The following is a 6,000-nucleotide window of genomic DNA, read 5'->3' on the forward strand; positions in this document are numbered from 1 at the left end:
GTGAGGGGCCCGCGTAACACAAAAAAAAATAAAAAATAAAAAATACGTTCTATCTTCCTACCTTGACAAACATATTTTCTTAATGACCTGGAAGGCCAAGTTCAAATTTTAAAATTTCTGACTTCTCTGAATTCTTTGCCAGAGCATGGAAGCACAGGAAGACCAGCCCCCTGGCTTCTAGCTCCTGTCCGAACTCTCTTCTCATTGCCTCTCTGTCCTATGAGGGGCCTCATACACACATAGACTAGGTGGAGATACCCTAGTCTACATGTCTTTGGTGGTTTTAAAATATGTCTAGAAATGCCTTTATACTCCTCTCATTGAAAGGTGTGGCCCATGTGCCCTCCCCTTAAGTCTGGGCGGGCTGTGACTCATTTGTAACCCAATAGATTATGCTGGGTGGCTTCCAAGTCTAGGCCAGAAAAGGCAACGCAGCTGCTTCTCTGTTTACTAAGATACTTTCTCCAAATAAGAAATCCAAGTGCTTGAGGATGCCATACTGTGAGGAAGCCCAGAGCACATGGGGAGTCTATACATGGATGCTCCAGTCAACAGCCACAACTGGTCTACCAGCCAACTACCAGCATCAACCATCAGATATACAGATAAAGACCCCTCCAGATGATTCTAGCCCCCAGTTACTGAGTCTCCCCAGCTGATGCCCCAGACATTATGGAGCTGAGACACTCCATTCCCATTGTGCCCTGTCTAAGTTCCTGACTCACAGAATTCATAAGCAATAAAAAAGTTATTTTACAAGTAATTCTTAAGTTTGTATGGAAATACAAAATACCCCCAAATAGCCAAAATGAGTTTGAGAAAGAAGAACAAAGCTAGAGGTATCATGCTTCCTAATTTCAGACTATAATACAAACCTATAGTAATCAAAACAGTATAGTACTGGCACAAAAACAGACACATAGATCAATGGAACAGAATAGAGAGTCCCCAAATGAACCCACACTTATATGGGCAATTAACCTACAACAAAGGAGGCAAGAATATACAATGGGGAAAAGACATCCTCTTCAATAAATGATGCTGGGAAAGCTGGACAGCTACTGCAAAAGAATCAAACTGGACTACTTTTTCACACCATATGCAAAAATAGACTAAAAATGGATTAAAGAGTTAAGTGGAAGACCTAAAATCATAAAACTCCTAGAAAACATAGGCAGTATGCTCTATGACATCGGTCTTAGCAGTATTTTTTTGGTTATGTCTCCTCAGGCAAGGAAAACAAAAGCAAAAATAAACATATGGGACTACGTCAAACTAAAAAACTTTGGCACAGCCAAGGAATTTATCAACAAAATGAAATGGCAGCATAAGTGAATGGAAGAAGATATTTGCAAATGATACATCTGATAAGGGGTTAATATCCAAAATATACAAACAACTCATACAACTCAACATCAAAAAAACAAACAACCCAATTAAAATATGGGCAGAGGATCTGAATAGTCATCTTTTCCAAAGAAGATATACATATGGCCAGCAGACACATGAAAAGATGCTCAGCATCACTAATCATGAGGGAAATGCAAATCATACCAGAATAAGATATCACCTCACAACTGTCAGAATGGCTATTATCAAAAAGACAACAAACAATAAGTGTTGGCAAGGATGTGGAGAAAATGAACCCTTGTGCACTGTTGGTGGGATTGTAAATTGGTGCAGTCACTATGCAAAACATTATGGCGTTTCCTCAAAAAATTAAAACTAGAACTACCATATGAACCACCAATTCTACTTCTAGGTATTATATTTATCCAAAGAAACAAAAATACTAATTTAAAAAGATATATGTACACCAATGCAGCATTATTTATAATAGCCAAGATACAGAAGCAGCCTAAGTGTCCATCAATATATGAATGGATAAAGATGTGATATATATAGGAATATTTCTCAGCCATGAAAAAGAATGAAATCTTGCCATTTCTGACAACATGAATGGACTTAGAAGGTATTATGCTAAGTGAAATAAGTCAGAGAAGGAAATACTGCATGATCTCATTTATATGTGGATTCTGAAAAAACAAACAAAACAAAAACAGACTCATAGATACAGGGACCAAATGGGTGGTTGCCAGAAGGGAGGGAAGTGGGTGGTGGGCAAAACAGGTTTAGAGGATTAAGAGGTACAAACTTCTATTTATATCCTAAATGATATTTATTTATTATGTAATATACAGCATAAGGAATACAGTCCAAATACTGTAATAATTTTATATGAGGAAAGACGGTTACTAGACTTATCGTGGTAAACATTTCATAATGTATGCAAATGTCAAATCATCATGTAGTATACCTGAAACTAACATAATATTATACATCAACTATATTTCAATAAAAGATATTTAAAATTCCCTCCCAAAATAGTTGTCTTAAGCTAAGTTTTGGAGTAATCTGTTATGTAGCAATAATAACTAGAAAAATGTCCAAGTTTCATTCAAACCCTTCCCCCCTCCCCAGGCAAACTCTCCCTCGGGCTTAGAGAACAGACCTAGGGAAGAGGACTGCACAGTCCTGGAGGCAGACTCAGGCTGTTTGGGCAGAGAATACCAGGGCGCTGGGTTTCCTGGTCTAAAAGGGGGGTGGGGTGGGCACACATCCTTTTGATCCCACAGACTCCTTGTGCTATATGGGTAGGGGTGCAGCTGAAACGGGGTCAGACTGGGGCCCTCTAGAGGGTGTGGCCCAGGATGGGGTCCCCCTTGCCTGGGTCTAAGGGTTGTCCTACCCTCCACCATCACCACCACCACTATCACACCCATTACTACCAGCACTGGTGATGCAATGGTCCTCTGTGTCCCAACATACCCTCAAAAAGATCCCAGTCTGGTGAGGGAGAAAGACATAAACATGACAATTGAGAGTGACAAGCACTCTGATAGAAGAAAGCACGGGGCGGGGGGCAGGGGGGGGCAGGGGTGCTGTGAGAGACCATGGTGATGAGGAGAGGGGTTTCAGAGAAAGCATCCTGGAAGAGGGGATACCTAAGTAGAGACTTTAAGGAAGCAGCCAGGGAAAGTGGGGAAATCACATTCCAGTCCCAGGAAACAGCATGTTCAGAGGCCTGGAGACAAGTAAGAGTGGTACATTCAGGGAGTGCAAGCAGACCAGCCTGGCAAAACAGTTGGGCTGGGCAGTGGAGGCAGGCGGTACAGGCAGCGGCGGCAACAGCCTCTAGAGAAAAGCCAGGAGAGGTAGGCAGAGCCCAGCTCTTCCAGAGCCCTCAGAACAGGAATGGTGCTCAGGGAGGATGCCCTCACATGGCTGTCAATGCTGGCACCTATTTTTTTTTTTTTTTTTTTTTTTTTTTGCCGTACGCGGGCCTCTCACTGTTGTGGCCTCTCCCGTTGCGGAGCACAGGCTCCGGACGCGCAGGCTCAGCGGCCATGGCTCACGGGCCCAGCCGCTCCGCGGCATGTGGGATCTTCCCGGACCAGGGCACAAACCCGCGTCCCCTGCATCGGCAGGCGGACTCTCAACCACTGCGCCACCAGGGAAGCCCGCTGGCACCTATTCTGATTGCCCAGAGCCTATTCCAAATCAGTAATTATTCTGAATATCATCCCTTTTTTCTTTCTTTTTTTTTTTTTTTTTTTTTTTGCCTGGAAGTGCTTTCAGCAAGGAGGTGACTCAAACAGATTTGTGTTTTACAAACATCCCTCAGGCTTCTGTGGGAGAAAAAGCCTTGGAGGGAGCCAAAAATGGAAGCAAAGCTATCATGAGAGAGATGATGGCAGTAGGGACTAGGGTGTGACAGCAGAGATGGAGAGAAGTCACCGGGGTTAAGCACCATTTAGAGGGTAGAATCAAGGGAAGCAAAGGTGAGTGAGACATGGCCTCTACCTTCAGTGAGCTCACAGTGCAGCAGAGAAGAAATGGTGTGAACATACATAGCAATTAAAATCAGCTCATTTCTGGGGATTTCCCTGGTGGTCCAGTGGTTAAGACTCCATGCTTCCACTGCAGGGGGCATGGATTCGATCCCTGGTGGTGGAACTAAAATCCCGCATGCCATGCAGTGCAGCTAAAAAGGAAAAAAAATCAGCTCATTTCACCTTCACTATGAGTATCAGAGGCAGGTACCAAAATTACTCTTTTGCAAATGAGGAAAAGTAATGTTCTATGGCAGATGCTGTTGGTTGCCCACCAAGTAGCCATTCCCCAACCTCCTCTTTGCTAACAGAACCCCATCTGGATAGATGCTCAGCATCTGGAGTGAACCATGACTGACTTAAGTCAGCTTTGGCAACCCAACTCTCCTCTGCCAGTTACTGGTCTAGGGTTGAGCCCATGACCTCATTTCTTGTGGGGTGTGGGGTGGGGGGAGATTTTCCTCTGCATAGTAGAGAGTCACACGAGGAGAAAGACTTTTTGCTGATGCCCTCCCTCTGCTTCCTGCTTCAAATGCTATCATTTAAGGACATGAAATGTGGAGCTGCAGCAGCCATCTTGTGACCATGAGGCCAAGGATTATGGCAACCAGCAATGCTAAGGAAGGCTGTAGAGAACAGACTCCTCAATGACACCGATGACCCACACTGAGCCAATCTGGGGATCACCTACATTTTTTTTTTGCTAAGAAAACAACATATATCCTCATAGCTAAGGCCACTGTAGCAGTACTGCCAATGACCCTTTCATCCCTTTAATATTGTCATAGACACAGGCTTCCAATGTGCTTTCACTCCCAACAGCCAGCATCGGCTTTTCCTTGTCAGAAGACTGCCCGCAGGCTGCTGGAGCCCACTTTGCCTGTGAGTGTGGGAATTTACACCCCCACCCACTCAAAGGTGCCCCTTAACCAATGATGGAACAGTATGGAGGTGTCAGTCCTCCAGCTGCCTTGCACTGATCTGTACAGCTCTGAGGAGTGATCTGTACTATCCCCAGAGCTCTTTTGCAAGATGGAGCCAAAATTCCCCCTTGGGGGACTTGGCTTGATATAATACTTGCGCTCCTGGCCCCACTTCTATACTTCCCTACTACTGGTTTGTCTTGGAAATAGTTCCTAATACATCACTTTCATATGACTCCTTGTCTCAAGTTCTGCTTCTAGGAATTCCAACCTAAGACAGTGACCACTGGTCAGGTTTCTGTACTTGCAGCCTAAAGCATCCTAACAGACATAACCCACCAAGGTGAAAGTCTCATAGCAAGTTTGCTCAAGTCTAGGTTTCCTGCTTGCAAATTCTACTTTTTTAATGCACTAATTAATAAAATGATGATTAAAAACTTAATTTTGTAAAGTGCTATACTCTAAGCATAATAACAATGGCAACTAATTACAACCATTTACTGAGCATCTCCCATGAGCCTGGGAACGGGCTAAGGCTTTACCTTGGTGACCTCATTTAATCTTTACCAGAACGCTATAAAGTGGACACGATCAGTTTTCTAGGCTGAGTAACAAACCACCACAAATTTAGCAGCTTAAAACACATATATTATGTGCAGGGCATTGGGCAAAATAGGTGAGAGGGATTAAGAGATACAAACTTCCAGTTATAAATAAGTTGCAGCGACATAATCTACAGCATAAGGAATATAGTCAATAATACTGTAATAATTTTGTATGGTGGAAGATGGTTACTCGACTTGTCATGGTGATCACTTTATGATGTATTTGATTGTCAGATCACTATGTTGTACACCTGAAACTAACATAATACTGTACATCAACTATACTTTTAAAAATACATTTATTATCTCACAGTTTATATAGGTCAGAAGTCTGGACACAGTTTAGCTGGGTTCTCTGCTTTATGGTGTCACCAGTCTGCAATCCCATGTCAGTAGGGGCTGTGGTCTCATCAAAGACTTGACTGGGGGAGGGCTTCCCTGGTGGCGCAGTGGTTGAGAGTCCGCCTGCCGTTGCAGGGGATACGGGTTCGTGCCCCAGTCCGGGAAGATCCCACGTGCCGCAGGGCGGCTGGGCCCGTGAGCCATGGCCGCTGAGCCTGTGCGTCCAGCGCCTGCGCT

Source organism: Kogia breviceps, chromosome 7 (assembly GCF_026419965.1).
Source record: "Kogia breviceps isolate mKogBre1 chromosome 7, mKogBre1 haplotype 1, whole genome shotgun sequence".
NCBI lineage: Eukaryota > Metazoa > Chordata > Mammalia > Artiodactyla > Physeteridae > Kogia > Kogia breviceps.